Raw genomic sequence first — 19,290 nt, 5'->3', positions numbered from 1 at the left:
ACCTGCGGACAGAAACTTCAAGGTGGCGTTTGTATAAATATAGTAATGGGAGATTAAGTTCATGCAATGGATTTCAAAGCTGACTTGTGACTTAAACAAGACACTCGAGGATGAAATGCAATGGTTTTTGGTCTTTTATTTATTGGAAATGGAATGAGTAATTACGGAAATTTTCCATGTTTTATACCTTCCTGCTGTGTCTTTGTTATTCACTTCTCTCTTTTCACTCGTTGTTCTTCATTGTCCTCCATTCCAACCCCCCCCCACCCCTGCTGTGTCAGTCACCCTCTTCATGCAAGAGCGATCAGATGAAGTTTGTTGTGTCCGTGGATGAAACACAAACACGAATACTGTTAACTCTTATTCACAAGTAAGCAACTTTGATCTTTCAATTTCCTGGGCTCTTTAAAATTTACAGTGAGTAGTTAACCCGTCATCTCAAACGAACGCACTAATCCGGCTGAGTTACTCACCTTCATCCGCTAGGTGCGCTGCTGGTGGCGGTTATGACGTGATTATGTACGAGACACTGGCAAGAGTTCGCCATGTTTCTGACTGAATGGCATTAAACTAAATTATATTTTACCACGAACCAAAATAACATAACCTTTTAGAGGGCAACCAAACATTACTAGGATTATCAAATGATAACGGACTCTTGTGAGCTCTGTAAGGAACCATCGGGTTCCATGAAATCCTGGGATTTCTTGATCTTTGAGCGGTTGTTCATTTGCAAAGGTCCCAAGTCTCTGTAGTCAATTCTGCTTGTGAGATAGAAAAAGGTAAATTTGTACCTGTGCTTAACTAATTAAGCACTACGCCATGATGGCGTGTGGTGGAGTGAATGTATAGATCCACATTTTCTTGACCTCAGCACTAGATGGAGATGAGTGGTCAATTTCACGCCCCGGTCGCTTTAACCCCGGGAAAGAGCCCACGGTACCCATTGGATAGGTCGGTCTGGATGACTTTGAGAAGAGAAAATTCTTAACCCTACAGAGACTCGAACTCCGACCCCTCGGCCGTCCAGTCAGCCGTTATATCGACTGAGCTATCCCAGCTCCTCAATTCATTTCTGTGTGTTATAATTATAAACCCATTACTCGACGTCTAGAACCTTTTCGTACAAAGAGGCGAGCTAGGACGAGATAAGTTTGTCAATAAGACAGGACAACATTGGTGGCCTAGAGGTACTGGAGTACTGTAATGAACGACACAACCCCCAAGAAGCCCATCGCTACCCAAACTTGTGCTCTCATTTGGAAATAGCCATTGATTAGAACATCTATAATATCTCCAGAAAGCAATCTAGAATTTTAAGTCATAAATGTCTGCAGCCGATATAGCCACTTGTCGCCGGCAATGCTCTGTCTACTTTGCGCTGAGTGACACCGCCTGTGCTGTTGGCAACTGGCTGGCGGCTTGAGCAGGGAGGCTCAGTGTCACACCAACTGCTGGCTGTGCGGAGCACTGCAATCCATCATCATCCAAGTCACACGCAGATTCCGGCCTGACTGCAGGGTGCAGACCCCGGAAACAACCGGGAGGGAAAGCAATTAATTGGATGACAGAATCGTTTTCAGAGACACAGCAGAGTACGGCCTCATGCGGGAAGTTAGCAGTCGTTAGTGTGCAGTGTGTGCTGGATGTCAAGTACTTCCTCTAGAGTGGATGCGATAATCAGCGAAGTTACTGGAAAGATGGTGGCACGGTATACGCACTATTGTAAAAGTTTTCCAACCGCAAATTTACTTTTCTGAAATGACCGCCTTGAGAAACTCAGATCTTGCATCATTACAGTGATTGTCCGACTTGAAGACTGCGAGATATTCCACTTCCACGGTTCCTGTTCCCTTAACGGGCCTTAATTATTAAACCCAATTTAAATGTTCCCTTACTAGAAAGAGCACAGTCGGTATAGCGACTGGCTAAGGGCTCGATGACCGGGGGCCAGATAAAGGTAAGATTTATCTAGTCTTCACGTCGTCCAGACCGGTTCTCGGGCCCACCCAGCCTGTTATCCGTTGGGTACCGGGTGTTCTTTCCTCGAGGGGTAAAGCGGCAAGGGCTTGAAGCTGACCACTCACCTCCAACTAGCGCCGAGATAAAGAATCTTCTTCTTCTTCTATTCTTGTTGCTCCCACTTGGAGCTTAGGGCATATGTGAAAAGCTTCGTTTCACTTGTTTCTTTATCTAAGATAGTTGTTAGGATTCATTGGACGGGGGATCAGTCCGTCGCAAAGCTGCTACCTAACACAAACACACAATATACACAATCAGACATCCATGCCTTGAGTGGGATTCAAATCCACGATCCCAGTGTTCGGAGCGGGCGTAGACATTTCATGCCATAGAGCACGCGGGCACTGTGATCGACAAGATAAAGAATACTTGGATCTATACATCCGCTCCCCCATACGCATTCATGACGCAGTGCCGAATTAGTAGAGCACAAGTCAATTTTACCTTTACTTTACGTTTTAATCATCCGTAAGGCCGATTATAGTGGCCCCGCGTTGTAACGCATAAACCTTCTTTGCCCCCTCTAACACTGGGATCGTGGGTTCGAATCCCACTCGAGGCATGGACGTCTGTGTGCGTTTATTCTGTTTGTGTTGTCCTGTGTGTGAGTAGCTGTCTTGCGACGGGCTGATCCCCCGTTCAAGGAATCCTGCCGTCTGTGTAAAAAAGATTACGAGACTGAAAACCACCAGAGCCCAACAAAGTCCTGTAGAGCCATTGATGAATGAATCATTCGTAAAAGCAAAAAAAGTAAACCTATCCCTGTAACAGGCCGTGGAGAGCCATAGGGTTGTGAGACGTTGAGGTTCTCACATTTTCTAGACAATAGGATCATAGATGGCGGCAAGGTTGTCAGCCCTACGAGCCGTTCGCCCGTTACCCATAAGACTATTCCTGGTACTCATTTCTGTTAAAGGCTGAGTTGACCCCAGGGCCGTAGTGCGGCTGGAAGGATTAGGTCAATTGAAAAAGATCCAATGACCTCATCGGGACTGGAACCCGCGACCTTCCGGCTTGTAACATAGTGCCTCAACCAACTGCGCTAGGACGTGCATGCATCATTCGTAGCAAAGAAAAGGACTCTGTAGCATACTGGTATAGTGTACATCATTACGAAGGTGGTGGTTTGGCCTAGGATTTGAAGACGAACACGAGCCCAGTCCCTACAGAATATCGGTCTTCAATATAGACGCGCGGAGTGTGCTCGAAGTCTTAATTAGTATCCCTCTTGGGCTAATTCTCAGTAGCGCCACTGATCGAAACTGAAAGGCAAATTTTGCTTGCTAACTTGCTGTTGCTGGCTGGCTGAGAGTTTCCCTTCTCAGCCAAGTGTGTTTACCTATGCATGCGGTCAGCATAACGAGAGCTGAGAGGTCATGCTGAAAGTAGTGTGCGTAGCTGTGGAACAGCTCCAAACTAAAGGGCACATCTTACTGTTGTTCACTTCAACTGAACTGACAAGTTGTCCACCGCCTTAGGTGTTGAAGAAATTAGGGTTGTACTGAACATCTCACAACTCTATGGGCCTCCAAGGCCTGTTACAGGGATACATTTACTTATGGAGCTGAGCCCTTCTTGAAGAGAAGCAAATTCTGCAGCTACTCAAGAATTTCCCAGCATTTTATGGAACCCGAAGATTCATTACCGTGTTCAGAAGAGCCCTCCACTGGTCCCTATCCTGAGCCAGATCAATCCAATCCATACCATCCCATCCTATCTCTCTAAGATCCATTTTAATATTGTCCACCCACCTACGCCTTGGTCTTCCCAGTGGTCTCTTTCCTTCTGGCTTTCCCACCAATATCCTATATGCATTCCTTTTCTCCACCATTCGTGCTACATGCCCTGCCCACCTCATCCTCCTTGACTTGATCATTCTAATTATACTTGGAGAAGAATACACGTTATGAAACTCCTAATTATGCAGTTTTCTCCAACCTCTTGTCACTTCATCCCTCTTCGGTCCAAATATTCTCCTCAACACCCTGTTCTCAAACACCCTCAGTCTATGTCAGAGACCATGTTTCACACCCATATAGAACCACATGTTACAGGGATACCTTTATTTTTTTTCTTTACCGAACTAGTTAGAGTAACGTCAACGCCCTTGACAACTATTAGGGGAGTGCTTGGTTCGAGTCTCATTTGGGACTTTGGCAATCCTGACTAAGTTATTTTAGTGGTTCAGCTCAGTCCCTAGAGACGAATACTTGGACAATACTTCTACTAGGCGACGAGCGCTTCCTTCCAAATCCCTTCCAATTTGTCATTCATGTATGGCCTATACATCCCTGGTATAGACACTGAAATCGTCAGAAATTATTCCAAAAATAAGCAAAATAAGCAGGATTAAAAACCACATAACATGAACGTGGATTCCGACTGAAAAATTAGTGATTTTTCAATATTTAGTAGGTTCGTGTTTATCTTTATTTAATAAGAATATATGTAGGTTGGACAGGGGAAATTAGTGTTATATTGAACTATGAAAAATATATAGCACCAAATTTGTGTGCTCTCATTTTATACCTCGTAACTAAATTTGCACCCGCAATGGCACCTCTCATATTACTATCATATATAAAGCTAAATGCAAATACTGGCCCACTGTCATGTCGCTCTTCTAAATGGTTGCATATTTTTCGAAGTGTTACGGCAGCAAATTTCCGGAGTTCTCAATAAATGGTGCTATTGTCCTTTCCGCCTCGGGAAAATTGATTAGTGGTGCTACGTTTAATACGAACGCCGTGATAGCGCAGTCAGTATAGTGACTAGCTACGGGCTGGACGACCAAGGGGTCGGAGTTCCAGTCCCGTTAGGGTCAAGAATTTTCACTTCTCTATTTCTTCCAGACCGGCTCTGCTGTGCACCCAATCTCCTATTCAGTGGGTACCGGAGGCTTTTTCCAAGGGTATAAAGCAGCAGAGGCGTGAAGCTGACCACTGACCTCCATCTAGTACCTAAGTCAAGAAAAATTGGGTGTATACATCCACTCCACCATACGTCTTCATGGCGTAGTGTTTAATTAGTTAAGTACAGGGATAACTTTATCTTACGTTTAATATATATTCAAAAGTAATCAGAAATATTCAGATTAGTGATTATATCATTTTGTCTTCTTGCAAATTGAAATACTTATTATTATCCTTAATGGGGCGGGACTGAATTCACTTGGTACTGCGGCCGCTACTGGCCTGCTGTATCAGCACCAGATGATATATGAGGGTGATTGTGGAGCAATTGGTGGAATGAAGATTGGCAAGGGAAAATGAAGTACTCACAGAAATCTTGCCCCAGTGCCACTTTGTCCTCCATAAATCCCACATGACCAGACCCGGACTCGAACATGGACCGCCGCGGTGGGAAGCCAGCGACTAACAGCCTGAGCTATGGCGCGGCCCAACCGAAAACTTACTTAAGTTTCGGCCACACAGAGCGCTACGTACGCGACGCACGCTACGTACGCTATGTTCGCTATACGAACAGAAAAATATCTCCCTTTATTGCCAATGTGAATGGCCACACAGACTTCCGTACGCTATGTACGCTATGTTCCCTATGTTAGCTGCGTCGCAGAGTGTACACAGCGTACGTAGCGAACATAGCGTAGCGCTCTGTGTGGCCGAACCTTAAGAGTTGCAGCTGAGAAAGTAAATGTTTATTTTAAGAAGTTACTTTTATCTCTTAGTGTTAATTTGATTTCTTGACTCTTTCTCTCTATATGGTTCTATAGCCCTTTGGACCTTCACCGCATTTTCAGTTTCTTAATCCTATACAGAGTCAGTAGTACTCCTTGGACGGGGATCAGCCCCTCGCAAGGTCGTTTCTTACACACAGCACAACACAAACACAGGATAAACGCACACACACATCCATGACTCGAGTGGGATTCGAACCCAATATCCCAGTGTTTGAGCAGGCGGTGACGGTTCATCGCGCGGCCGCTGTGATCGGCTCTTGACCTATTAACTGCCTCAACTCAGATAATTGAACCGACAGGATACACACTAACCAACCTAACTCGAAAAGGAATATAGTGTTTCATTATATAGATCGATCTAGCTTAATTATTATTATTAGCCACACAACACATTATTAAGGGACATATTAGAACTTTCTGAAAATTAATGTTGTATTTCTTTTTTTACTGTGGTACTTAGATCTATATATATGCTCTAACTTATCTGAGCCTGTGTGCATACAGGCCGTCCGCATCAACGTGCCAGATAGAAACACGTAGGCAGTTTATGGACATCATTCCCACGGCTGGGGCTGTTAATTCGTTCATATTTTTTACGGGTTACTATGAAATAGCCGCATGTACACATCTCTGAAGATTGCGGGTTCTTTTACGAGGCTCTTCAGCTTATCCGTCAATCTTGAAGCAGTGAGGTTAGGGTTGGCAGACCTGCTGTGGTCGCAATCTGCCTCCTGTGGTTGTTTTATATAGGCAATATCTGATTGGTTCTGTCGCAAATCTGTGTCCTACCTAACCGCATGGAGCTGAGTCATTTTTGTGAAGGCACCAGTCTCAGCCACTCAGAATTTTCCCCAAATTTTATGGAAACCGAAGTTTTATTACCGTGTTCACAACAGCCCCCCACTGGTTCGTACTCTCATCAGATGAATCCAGCCCACATCACCACATTCTATTTCTCTAAGATTAATTTTAATATTATTCTTCCACCTACGTCTAGTTTTTCCCAGCGGTTTCTTTCCTTCTTATTTTCCCAACAAAATTCTTCATGTATTCCTCTAGTCCCCCATACAAATCAGTATACTGTGACGCATAGACCCATTGCTAGGCAACGCCCTTAACACGCAAGCGGCCAACTATACAGGAGCGGTGTTTTCTATGATCCGCGCGGCGACCGCTTTTAGGCAACGCGCGATACCCGCGGCCTTCAATACAAGAGTCGTGTTCTCTGTGGGAAGTGCTACAATTTGTTGCTGTATAACACAACAATTCTGAAAAGGAAAGAGGTGTTTTCTAAGTGGTCCGCGCCATGCTCATTGCTGGGTAAGGGGCCAATGGACACGCATTCTGACACGTGACATGTGTTTTCCGTGAGGTCCGATCCGAATCTATGTAATGAGAGTCTGTTTGTAGACAGGGGATTAGAAGATTAGAATTGAAGAATTGGGTCGAGTTCTGTAGGGTCGGCAGTCCAAGTTGATTTTACAAGAAATAACAGACTTCATAGTGATTTAAAGTGATAGTTCCTGTGATAAATCCGTTGCTAGGAAACGGAGAGATTGTCCTAGTGATTTGTGCAGTGAGTAGGTTTGCGATAGGGCTGTTATTATTAGTCACGGAACCCCGGACACGTGACAATAGTAATCAATAAAAATGAACTACTTGCTGTGAACTAGATTCAGGGCAGTATTAGTACGTGAATATGGAGAGATATATTTTACTGTCTATATTGTAAAAGTTCCAGTATAATGCGTTACGCCAAACTATGAGCTATAAGCTTAGGGGATTAATAATGTATAGTTTGCAGTAATGCACCGCCCATCAATAATGCGAATGTGAAATCTGCCAGTGGCACTGCTAGTTGTGTTTACAGTGGGGCCATGTTACAGAACGCGTATGTAATATTCAGTGAATATTTCTAAATTAAAATGTGACCCCTAACGGTCACCAGTAATTATTCTGCATTGTTCATTACTATTTTTAATTTCATGATTTAGTATAATTGTTTGATGTGAAACAGCGGGAGAATGACCATCTTGTACATCAACATCGTTTTTTCCCTAATTTACCTAAAATAAAGGTAAAAGATAAAGTTTCCCTGTTCTTAACTAATTAAGCACTACGCCATGAAGATGTATGTGAAATGGATTTATAGATCCACGTATTCTTGACCTCTGCACTAGTTGATGAGTGGTTAGCTTCATGCCCCGGCCTCTTTAACCCCTAGCTTTGGGTAGGAGGTTGAGTGGGACCCAGGACAGATCTGAACGACGTGGAGAAGAAAGTAATAATGGATCTCCCGGGAATCGAACTCCGTCCCTTAGGCCGTCCTGTCCGTAGCCAGTTGCTACACCTACTGCGCTAACCTGGCTCCACTTAAAATAAGGATAAAAATAGAAACAGCTGCCTGTACACTCACAGGCCTACATTTTGTTCAGTTTTATCAAGTGTCACCTACCTGTGAGGTCTAGGTTCTGTAAGCACAGCAGCAGTATTAGAATACTTTCAGTACGATTCAAGTGAAAAAGAATAGATTATAACAGACTTTTCACTGAAGTCATCCATGCTGTTGAAAACAAATTGAAGGTCCATTAGAATTTGAGACATAATCTGGAACATAAGGTTCATTCGAGGAGTATCGCTGTTATCAATTGCATGCGATATTTGACCAAAACTACTCTCCGCATATTGACTTCATATGCAATCGAAATTAATGGGGGATCATCAGTGTGGATATCGATGTATTACATCACCAAGTGATTGCGGATTTGAGAAAAAATGAGACTGAAATGGGACAGCTATTTATGGCACTGCAAGAAATCATATGAGTTAGGAGAGAAAAATTGTACTGGGCAGATTAATTTCTGGGAATTCATGAAGGCACTCTTTTAAGAAATTTTCTCTCATCTATTACCTCAAAAGGTACGCGGTAGTGCAGCTGGTTGAGGCACTGTGTCACAAGCCTGAAAGTGGCAGTTTCGAGTCCCGATGAGATGGATTATTTTTCAATTTACCAATTTCTTCCAGCTGCAATATGGCCCTGGGGTCGACTCAGACTCTAAAAGAAATGAGTGCCAGGAATATTCCTGGGGTGATTCTGCGAGCTGATTGTCTAGAAGATACTGGAGCCTCAACCTCTCACTACCATATTAGTCTTCAAGGCCTGTTACAGGGATAAATTTACCTATTACCTCAAACAGAAATTATTCAAATATTCATCACTACGATTTTACTTGTTGTTCTGTCTGTGAAACTTAATATCTTACAATAAGGGAAAAGTATACTTTTAATGTGTTTGAAANGTAGTGACCTCTGATAGGCCCTTATGAACGTTCTAAAGAACCCATTATTTGCTGCAATTGCGTGGAACTGAGTAAATACTGGTTTCTCACGAAGGACTACACGTGATGGACAACATTGATTTCCAATGGGCCTAGTTGAATCAGGAGGTGATCGGATATGCGTAAACGTCGTCAGAATTAAGATCCATTAACTTTAAACGTACGAGTCGCTGCCGCGGACACCCTCACATGTCCTCCCGAACAGAGTGAACGTAATGTTACTGTTTGGCAATGCGTGCCCAGATTGCGCCCTCGGAGATAAAGCAGCAGGAGGGTCGAAGCTAACCACTCACCTCCATTTAGTGCAGAGGTCAACATTAATGAAAGTAGATAATTGAGGCACTGTGCTACAAGCGGGTTCGAGTCTCCATGAATTGGATGTTTGGCAATTGACCTAATCCTTCCAGCCGCACTATGGCCCTGGGGTCTACTCAGCCTCTAACAGGAATGAATACCAGGAATCTTCCTGAGGGAAAACTGGCGGCCTGTTCCTAAGGCTGACAAACTTACCGCCATCTGTGAGCCGATTGTCTAGAAAATGTGGGAGCCTCGACGTCTCACAACCGTATGGGCCTCAACCGCCGGTTACAGGGCTAGCTTTACCTGTTTTAACTTTATTCCCCTATACAATTTAATGGCCTGCTGCTTAATTATTTAAGCTCAGGAATAAATTTACCTTATTACATAATATGTGCTTAAATTATGTCGTTGATTTTTTTCATTACCAAAAATATCGTCGACTTTATGTTAGAGTTTGCAGCAAATTACTCAAATCTGTTAGAGTGTAACGGACTTTTGCTGCTGCTTCGAACTCGGTTGGTGCCATATTCCAAATACATTTGGTGAGCAGCTGTAAGTATTCAGGTTTTTCATTATGTTCTTCGTTTTCTTTTCTTTTTTTTTCCTGTGGCGCTACAGCCCAAATTTGGGCCTAGGCCTACCTCCATGAAACTCTCCGTTTCACTTCGGTTTACTAGATCTTACACATACGGTAGGACTCCTTGGGCGAGTGATCACCTCGTCGCAAGGCCTCTACCTGTAGACAAACACAGAAAACCGCACATAAACATCCATGCCCTGAGTGAGATTCGAACCCACGGTCCCGGCTTCCGAGCGAGCGAAGACAGTGTACGCCTTAGACAGCTCGGCTATCGTGACCGGCCTTCGTTTTCTTAGCTGAGTAAAAAGATTACACTCAAGAGAGTACTATGACTGTCTCCTTCAGGTTTCTCCAAATTCTCCAGTATCATCGACGCCTCATATCAGCTACAGTAGAACATAATAGTTAAATATCGGAAACTTTAGAAATTTAAGAATAATTTCTTCTGCGTTCCTTCAGAATTACTGCGCGAAACGAAATTATTTCAAAGTCATCGCGGAAATGTGTTATGATTAAGGAGACAGAATACTGCTGACAACTATTCGATTAAGATAATAAAAAAGATAAAGTTATCCCTGTATGAGGTAGCGAAGACCCTAAGGTTTGTGAGACGTCGAGTTTCCCACATTTTCTCTAGACAATCAGCACACTGATGGCGGTGAGGTTGTCAGCCTTACACGCCGGCCGCCCTTTACCCCCACAAGAAGATTAACTGGTACTCATTTCTATTAGACGCTGTGCCGATCCCAGGGCCATAGTACGGCTGGAAGGATTAGGTAAATTGAGAAAAAAAAAATCCATCTCATCGGGATTCGTACCCGCGACCTTCCGTATTATAGCATAGTGTGTGAACCAACTGCGCTACCACGTGTACAGATAACTACGCGCTTACTGTAATTAAAGAAGGAATGGACAATGGTTTGTCTGTTGGCTACCTTGTGAAGACCGGATGTGGGAGTCACCCAGCCGCCTACACAAGAAGGTACCGACGGCTCTGTCACCGAATTAAAGCAGTCTGATCATGAAGCATAAAGATTCGGGTTTGTCTAGAGCCGACAACTGTAAATGTGCGGCGATGTATCTTCGACAAGTCTACATGATATTATGCTCAGGCAGAATTTGGGTCGGAACTGCATTAGAGTAACCATGGCCAGTCCTTGGTGTTAGGCCGCTAGAGGCGTGGATGTTTGTTCGCGTTAATATTTGCTCCCCTTTAACTGTAAAGACATTTAGAAGAAGGAGCCTTTCATCCGATGTGTTTAAAGTATTTAGAAAATTTCTAGAAGGCAAATAGCCAAGATTCCCACTGATCTGTGAAACCTTGCATCTTTCACACAACAGAAATCTGACTTGTCGTTTTCAATCTGAATTCTACACCCAGTTTATGACTCATCAAACAATTTCTGAGGATATTTTCCAACGCTAAAGAGACATGTTTCCCGGTCGTGAACAATTAAGTGCTTTTCGAACGCAAGGTAAATGTTTGATTGTTTGCTAACACAGTTTGTTTTATGTATTGGTGCTAATTCTTTCTACATGAAAATTTGTATGCTGACGATTCCTACCTTCACCCGGCACTGTGGGGCGGGGGGAATGTAGACTGGCACTGTGTGACATCTGTTTTGTGAGATTGTGGTGCAATAAGACTTGTCTGTAGCTAACTGGAGTAGCACTGACACAGGTGGGAGGAATCTGGACGCGTGTAATGGCGAAATGACCGAAAAAGAAGGAAGAAGAAATGCAGAAGAACACTGAGAAAGACAACTGATGACGGTGGAGAGAATGAAAGAACAGGTTCTGTTGCGACGTCTTTTCAATTCGCAGCCCATAATACGGACAAGATTACGAGCTAGTTGAGTGATACCAACCTGACAACACTCCGCTAGCAGTGGTGGGTGATTATTTATATCCGTTGCAACGGAACATTTTTCTCATACATGTTATTCATAATCAGATATCGCTATACTTAGATCCGTATTTTACCATATGGCATCAAATGCTGAATTCCTGAAAATCAGAATGAGATATCGTAGGAATTTTATGAACTGTTAACAAATATCTGATCTGGAGAAAATGTTCTTAGCCAGTTTACAACGTTCTATACCTCGGCCGTGGAGTCGGGATAGCTTAGTCGGTGTAGCGACGGGCTACGAGCCGGATGTCCAGGTTCGAGTCCCGACAGGGACTAGAACTTTCTTTTTATGCTCCACAGCGCCTAGACCGACTCTGAGGTCAACCATGTCTCCTATCCAATTGGCACCGGGGGAGATTTCCTAAGGAGGAATTTGGCCTAGGAGTGAAGCTGACCACTCAACTTCATCCAGTGCCGAGGTCAAGAATTGCAAAACATTACCTCCACTCCCCATACGTCTTTATAGAGTAGTGCTAAATTAATTAAGCAGAGCGACGACTTTGCCTTTTATTATCTTCTTAAAACAGAAAGCTATATATAGATTTTGCACGGCAGCCATATTTTTCAATATGCTGTGAAAATATGACATCAATGAAATTAGCATACGTCTCGAATATCTTTCACCATACCAGATCTTAATACGTTGTATTAAATTGCACTTATATCGCTCTAGTGTCAGACGTTCGCACTACCACCATGGTGCTACTACTGATGACAAAGACTTAAAAAACAGAAAGCCAGGGTGCCGTCTATCGGCATAACATTAAATTAAAGTTACATAGAGATCAGTCCGTTGGTTCAGATGTTTTAATGGAGTCATAGACATGGACGGACAGACAGGGATGATTATGATGATAATACTAAGATTGTTTTTCGCTTACACATTCTTTTTGGTGAAAGCAGTCTTCTGGGATTTGGCACCTTGTATATGTGGTGTTAACCGACGTTTCGGAGGAACGTATCGCCTCCATCTTCAGGGTAGAAGAAAAAATATAAGAAATCTGCAAAGCGAAGAGACCGCGAGAACCGGTAAAAGCAGACTGTCTGCTTTTACCGGTTCTCACGGTCTTTTCCCTTTGCAGATTTCTTATATTTTTTCTTCTACCCTGAAGATGGAGGCGATACGTTCCTCCGAAACGTCGGTTAACACCACATATACAAGGTGCCAAATCCCAGAAGACTGCTTTCTTCATAGTCACCGCCGTGAAAGCTTCAAATCTTACATTCTCTTTGGTGTTAGAAATATTTCTTACGACTTCAGGCGAAGTCCGACAACGTAATGTGATGTTCTGCGATACACACAGGTCTCTGTACGTGTGTCATTAGCTAGGCTATATTCTGAGTTCTTGGCACGAAATAATATTTAGGCGCTAAGTTCGCTGGATGGGCAGTGGGAATGTTGGCGGCGCTGGCATTGCCGGGGACAAGCGCTGTGCTGGTGTAGGGACAAGACTACCTCACTGGGGGCAGCCTGGCTAGCTTCTCGCGTGCTGATCGGTTTGTGTTTGTAGTTGCGTCTAGTCGCCATGACAGGTCGGTGGGGTTGCTTCTGAAGCTCTCCTCTCTGTCTGATTGCCGTGATTGTGTGTGGTGGTAGTGTTTGTGTGTTTACACTGTGAAGTAAGAAGTGCGCGTGATGATGCAGTGACAGCAGCCATAGAGCCCACAGACACGTCATACAGAACAGAAATATAACTTAGCGAGATTCGTATGCTTTAGTTTCTTTTAGTTCTTGAAGATCGCCTTGCACACTTGGTAGCAGACTTGAAGTACATCAGCATCAGTTAAGGTATGGAGCATGATAAAAATAATTCATATTGGCAGATCAAGAACATTGACTTTTATTTTGTCACACGAATTCTTTATTCTGGCTACTGTTACTCTGGTAGTTCATGCTGATAACATTCCCGGTTCAATCTGTTAAATTGATTTAGAGTGAGTTGCATTTTTGTTAGGTAAGTGAATCATTGTACAGTTGCCGACATTGCTTTTGTTTTGCCTTCAAATACTAATCACGTGCAAAGTAGATATTTGTAGTGGCGATTTCTTAAAAGTAGAAGAACGAAAAATAAATACCTTGCCGGTCAAATAGGGTTGCCTATGAAATCCAAAGAACCGCTACGTGTTATCCGAAATTGTTCATGGATATTTCTTTAATCAATTAGTCCACTGGGCAGCTAAATTTTGTTGGGATTATAAAGTCTTCTTCCTTGTGAACTATCTATTTTAGCAATGTATCTTCATGAAAACTTTTCAGATTTGAGTTCAAAATGTTTTCAGGATAGCCCACCCGACGTGACTCGGCAGAAAATCACCACCGGTGATTCCTTATTTGAAGCTCGGTCCATCGATTCACCACTTTATAGTTTTCACTTTCAGTTCTGAATGTTGGTAATTTTTTTGGTTCTTGTCGAATTGACCCGAAACGTTGGTTTCGCTGAATCGGCGTTTAGATAATATTCCCATTTGACCCCATTTTTCCAAATTTTTGAACGGGATAAATGTTTAAATTACTTGGCCATTCGAGAGTGTATTTGGATTATATTAATATTAAGTAAGGCTGTTATCTTCAATACAAAAAGTCATGTATAATCTCCCATATCCTAAACGCTGAACATTGGATGAGCTGCAAATTATTTAACAGGTCGGTATAAACCAAAGGTTATCACGGCATGGAGAGTAGCAATCTTAAGTAAGCCGCACACCGATGTGCGTCAAGACATGTAACAGTCAAGATACGATGTCTGTGACATGACGCAAAGAAAGGAGCAGAGTTGAAAGGAATTTTATTATGAAAACCGCCGCACACCGGTCTGAGTCATGACGTCAGTATAATGACTCAGACCGGTGTGCGGCGGTTTTCATAATAAATTCCTTTCAACTGTGCTCCTTTCTTTGCGTCATGTCGCAGACATCGTGTCTTGACGTATGCTGATGTGCTGCCTACCTTAGTCCTACCGGGACTGGAACTCCTACCCCTCTGCAGTCCAGCCCATAGCCACTCGTTATACCGACTGCGCTATCCGGGCTCCATCGAATCTAAAGACACTACTCGTACTCAGAAACTTGCCTGAGGAAAGCCGAGGAAGACTACAGTAAGGATAATTCGAACTCAAATAAGATGGTCGAGTACTTCTGCATTAGCCTGTTCAGTTGAATTTCGGGAAAAGGGTGTAGGAATTCATTTGTCTGTTCGTGTTACGAACAGGAGACCGTGACCACCAAAGGTACGAAGCACTTTACGAATCAGCTTCATAATTAGGACACGGAGACCCCGACTAAATATTTTGTTTAACACTGACATAGCTTGTTCGTATGCGAATCTAGTAGTTATTTCATCATCTTTATAAAGTTCCGTTAATTTATTGTTATTAATATTAAGAGGATTTAATAATAAAAGATTTTGCTCTAAGAGTTTTTTAAAAGTGGTAAACCAAACTTGCGAGAAGCGTTACCCATTTGACCACGACGTAAGGTACTGCTGCAGTGCTTGGTCTCCGTACTGTACGTGTACCTCGCTCGCGGAGCTGAAGCCCTGTTATCTAGCTAGCCTCGCGCACGTGTCGTGTGTATGTGTCGTTTGCCTACGAGCCGGCTTCTTTCAGTATAACAGACTGTGCAGGAGTTCACGAAATATAATTTATAATGACATGGAAATGTGATTAGTAATCAGTAGCGATTTCAAGCGACACTCGTTTGTCTCATACAGGAAATGGTAAAGCGCGGGGCTTTAATGTAATCGAACAATTCAATTTGCCATTGTATTCTCCGGAGTATAACTTAATATTTTCCTTCTACATTTGTTGAAATCCTTTGTTTGTGTCTATTTTATTTATTTATTTAGTTATTATTCATATAACGGCTGTCATTAACCTTGACCATACAGATAAAATTTATTATATTCCTGGTAACACAACACTACGTGTATTTCCAGCAGGAGGAGTTTGCTATCTAGGACATAGTTCGACACATATTTGTCTTCATCAGGTTCAGCTTTTAGTTGAAATTATTATGCCATATACTTAACGTAAATTTACATTTAAACCGAACCGATTCATCTTTGTGTTATACACTATATATATATACGCTGTAAAAGGTAAAGGTATCCCTGTAACAGCCCGTGGACAACCATACGGTTGTGAGAGTTCGAGGCTCCAACATTTTCCAGAAAGTCGGCTCATAGATTGCGGTGAGGTTGTCAGGCTTACGCGTCGGCCGCCCTTTACTCCCAGGAATATTCCTGGTACTCATTCTGTTAGAGGCTGAGTCGACTGAGGGCCATAGTGCGGCTGGAAGGATTAGTTAAATTGGAAAAAAAAAAAAATCCACCTCTTCGGGATTCCATCCCGCGAACTTCCGGCTTGTAGCATAGTGCCTCAACCAACTACGCTACCGCGTGCCCCTATACATATGCTGTATGCTATGTTATTTTGAAAATTACACTAAATACATTATACAATAATTGTAACTAGAAGACAGACCTGAAAGTGGCACGCATATGTCGAAACATATCGTCCTAGACAGCAACTCCATCTGCTGGAAATGGTGTTATGTTGACAAGAATATAATAAATATTATCTGTAGTGATTTGCACCGCAGTATGCAAAAGAATGAAAGCCAGACTTTCCAGGATGTAACTGGAAGATGCGGACAATTTTTTGGTTCGAGTTCCAAATACCAAAATAACAAAAAATGTCCATATCAGCATGTGTCCGGGAACAATTACTATGTGAGTTACAGCCGAAAGAGTACGTTTATAATAAGTGCTCAAATTCCGTTTTGGTGATTGTTTGGTAGGCCCGCATGTTTCGAAACATCGATTTACAGGAAACCATTACAGAGATCTCCTCTCACATAAGTCTGCCAAAGCTACTGGAAGACGTACCAGTCGCAGTCAGAGCACGGATATGGTACTTGCATGATGGTGCTCCGGCACATTTTAGCCGTGACACCCGTCGTGACTGGTGGATACATAGAGAACGTCCCACCGCACGCCCCCACGCTCGCCAGATTTCACTCCTCTGGATTTTTACAGATGTCGACATATAAGAACTCTTGTGTACTCAGCTCCTGTTGACAATGTAAAGTCACTTCACCGTCGCAGTGTGGATGCCTGTCAGGCTATCCTCAACTGCTCCGGATAATTTGAACGGATGGGGCGGCCCATGATGAGACGTGTCGAGGCATGCACTGAGTCTCACGGAGGACATTTTGAACATTTCTTATAAATGTACCCTTTCAGCTATAACTCTGAAATTATTTTTTTTTCTAGATACATGTCGATATGGGCATTTTTCTTGTTTTGGCATGTGGAATTCGTTCCTAAAAATTTTCCGCACATTTCAGTTACACTCGAATAGTAGGGTGATAGTAAAATATGTTGGAAGGAAATTTAGGAATAAGCGCTCGTGGTTTGATATTGGGCTCCATTTCGTCTTTGACTGGATAGCCTGAGAAGAAACTCGAATAAACTGTCAAATCAGAATAGGCAATGTTCCGACCTACATTCGAACTGGTGGTCTTCCGAATACAAGTCTGACTCGTTATCACTCTGGACAACGTGTGTGTTTTGACGTTACAGACATTTGTTAAATTAATACATAATTAGTTAATATGAAACCGGGACTAATTCCTATATTCCTTCCCATTTCGATCCAAAAAGCATTTATTTGCTTTTTATATCCCCATACAATTCATAATGGCTCTTCAAAACGACCTGTATACAAAAATAAGCACGCATATAATATGTAATAATACACCTTTGACCCTGAAATGCTTGTTTGTACATTCAATTAATAACTACCATAAAACAGTAAAATAGGTTCGTTTCCAATATAAATTTTTCAGTACATTACCCGGGACTCGCACCCCCGAAGCTATATATATGTATATATGTATCTATGTATACGTGAATGGTAGATCGTGATGTCAGGTTGTCAGTCCATTTGTCTGCCCGCCAGCATCAGCGAATTTCAGGTGATATTTTTGTAGAAGTATATGCGCCAAACGTAGTCTGGGAACTTCCACTACTGTGCATGTGGGTCAGTTTCATCACCCACTTTACACGAAGGGCAAATTGGACTTACCGACTTAAATAAATGGTTCATAATACAAGTAAAGAGATGTAGGCATGTTTGATATGAAGTGTAGCATTATGAAAATCTACATACATATCTATAGGAGAACGTGGTAGCGTAGTTGGTTGAGGCACTATGGTACAAGAAGGAAGTTCGCAGGTTCGACTTCCGATGAGGTGTTTTTATTTTCAATTGACCTAATCCTTCCAGCCGCACTATGACCCTGAGGTCGTCTCAGCATCTAACAGAAATGAGTACCAGAAATCTTCCTGGAGTCTAAAAGTCGGTCTGCCTGCTCGTAAAACTGACAACCTCACCGCCATCTGTGATCAGATTATGTAGAAAATGTGGGAACCTCGACGTCTCACAACTTCATTAGTCTCCACGGCCTGTTAGAGGTATAACTTAACTCCGTGATTTCAGTCCGCAAGCGAACTATACCGACCAAGCGACCGTCGATTGTCGGCGAAGTTTAGTGCCAAATTTTGCGGATATAGGGTGTCGCGTGGTCAGCGCAGCGAATCCCCACGGCCGTTAATTTCGGTTTTCTAGACAGGAGCCGCTATTTCCTTGAAATAGCTTCTCACTTATCATCGCAAGGCTGAGTGGACCCCGTTCTTGACCAACTAATTCTTTACCATTTTTTACCTTTACATACATGTTTATACAGAACATCTTACTGTATTGGGAATACTGAACGAGTTACTAGGAGAATATTCGTTCAGTGTGTTATGCAGTGTATGGCTTTGGGTTTGTATCTGCAGTAAGTGAATATCAGGGCAAAGATGGATGGAAAATAGTAAAGAACACACGTGTAAAATATGTGTAAACCACATTTGAAGATTTTTATCTATCAACGTGTCTGCTTGTTCTAAGGGGCTGCCTTCTCCCTCCGCGTACACAGCCACCTTTGCGTCCCACGCATGTGGATCAAATATGTGACGCCATTGAATCTAGTAGGACAAGATGTTTGTGTCGAGGGTTCTGTTACTATCAACTCTGTACCATAAAATCCGTTTTAGTTTTTCACTCCAGTAGATAAATATTATGTTGCCATTTCAGGCTAAACCTTTCCACAAAATTTGAACTTCTCCACACCATCGCGTTTTGTCTCGATCTTGTAATATTGTTGAATCCTCAGTGGGTAGTAGCAGAACCCTCGATACAATGGTCTTGTCCTATTGGTTTCGATAGCGTCACATGCTTGATTCACAGGGGAAAGGAGCGCATGGATGGAAGGAGAGTGTAGAACAACTGCAGAACTACTTCGTCAGACCCGTCAGGTTTCCTGGACGTTTTACTGAATATTAAGAATATTAGAGGTCTCCGTAACGAATGTGATGAACATGCTACAAGGCAGA

The sequence above is a fragment of the Cryptotermes secundus genome, unplaced genomic scaffold (assembly GCF_002891405.2).
Source record: "Cryptotermes secundus unplaced genomic scaffold, Csec_1.0 scaffold273, whole genome shotgun sequence".
Lineage (NCBI taxonomy): Eukaryota > Metazoa > Arthropoda > Insecta > Blattodea > Kalotermitidae > Cryptotermes > Cryptotermes secundus.
Note: the sequence above shows the minus strand (reverse complement) of the source record.